The sequence below is a fragment of the Aplysia californica genome, unplaced genomic scaffold (genome assembly GCF_000002075.1).
Source record: "Aplysia californica isolate F4 #8 unplaced genomic scaffold, AplCal3.0 scaffold00114, whole genome shotgun sequence".
Lineage (NCBI taxonomy): Eukaryota > Metazoa > Mollusca > Gastropoda > Aplysiida > Aplysiidae > Aplysia > Aplysia californica.
In genome coordinates this window covers 649,582-651,465 of record NW_004797384.1, presented here as the reverse complement: position 1 = coordinate 651,465, position 1,884 = coordinate 649,582, and positions in this window count along the sequence as shown.

Here is a 1,884-nt window from a genome sequence, read left to right as displayed (position 1 = left end):
GGGGGAGGTAATAAAATGGGTTTTAGGTTTTCAGGTTGTCATGTAAACACGTTTGTAGTCCTCTCGCATTAAATAATAATTATCAATGCCAACTTAAAAAAATAATAATGACGACACAAACATGAGATTCTGCTATTATGTCCTAAATGATGATTCTCTTTGTCAATGTCCAGAATTCTATTTCCCGACTTTGTCTGCTTCTAAAAGTTGGCTATCTGCTTAATGCTCTCATTTGTTTTCTTTTCTTTTTCCAAATATATTATAAAAATGGTACCAGAGCAGATAAAAAGATTGAATCGAGAGGAATACATTTCTAAAGGATAAAAATTGACCTTCAGTTTAGAGCCATATTATGGCTTTTTTACTTTCAAGAGAGACTGTGCGAAAGTGCAAGGTAAAGCAAAAACATTTGAAAATCAAAACTCGCGTGTCAAACATGGTGACGCATTATCAGTAAATGTACATATTTATATTTTATATACAGCATGAATAAAATTAGCATCTACCTGACATCACATAATCATCTTCATGCATCTTAGAAAAAAAGGTCTCATTCTAACTGTCTGTCTGTCTGCCTGTCTGTCTGTCTGTCTGTCTTTCTGTCTCAATCTCCTCTCCTCTCTCTCTCTCTCTCTCTCTCTCTCTCTCTCTCTCTCTCTCTCTCTCTTCTCATATTTCTCTCTTCTCTCATATATATCTCTCTCACTGTATATATTATATACATACATATGATATATCCACGAAGATAAAACATTATTTTTTCTTCAGGCATCCCCTGTCCAGCAGGAGAAGCTTACAATAATCATGGGGTTCGTCGCTCTTCAGGTCATGAGTAATTATGACTTGAAACAAAAAAAAGACACGTTCTTCCTACTACACCGCCCCTCCCCCAAACTAAAAGAAATCCTAAAACAAAACAAAACACGACAAAAAAGGATCCCCCCCCCCCACACACACACTTTCCACATCATTCTGCTTTCCATTATTTCACCTCATGGATGGACAATATTTTGGTCTTATCGCTCTTTTTCGTTTTTAAATGTAGGTGTTTTTACGTCCCCTTAGACTCGTGCAGGGCGGCGAGGTTCCCGATTGTTGAAAGCTAGGAATCGTAGGAATCGACTCCGAACCCAATTACTTACTTTCTAATGATGTGATTTCTTCAGGTGGTTACCTGGTTGGCTCCCAACATTTTCAGGACTTGGGATAAACTTGATTTCGGAACACTACGAAGCATCAACTTTTATTTTTCAAAAATAAATCCTTAAAAAAGATTTTAATGATTGGTAACCGTTCGTTTACATAAAAAGGAGTCGGAACTTTTCTTCCGTAGCATTAATCGTGGGAATCGATTCGGGAATCGACTCTTCACCCAGCTCTACCTTAGACACAATATAGACTACATGTATTCAGAAGGCGGGCTATTGACCCTGTGGATCAGAGCTAACTCGAGGAGGGAGGGACACAACATCCCAGCAGAAAGATCGAGATGCTTGAAGGTTAAAAATTTCTCCCCACTTGGGAATCGAACTCGGGTCTCGTCTCCTGAGTGTGACAGCCAAGTGTTTATCTGTTACATCACGGACGCTGTTGCTTTGATTTAAGTAATGCCGCCATAAAGGAAAAACAACTCAGGTATGGGGAAATGGGACCCGACACACAATTAGAAAATAAATGAAAAATGAGAAACTTTTAGTGCTAGAGCGAGCAGTGGTTGTAGAAAAATGCAAGGCCCACGACAGACACACTGCCATCTCTTACCATGTAAGATGTAAAACTGACAATCAAAAGATCACCAATTTTCATTGACCAGTGTAGAGAATTCACCCTAGCCAACTAAAAAAATACAACAACAATTGAACGCCCCTGCCCCCCCCCCTCCCG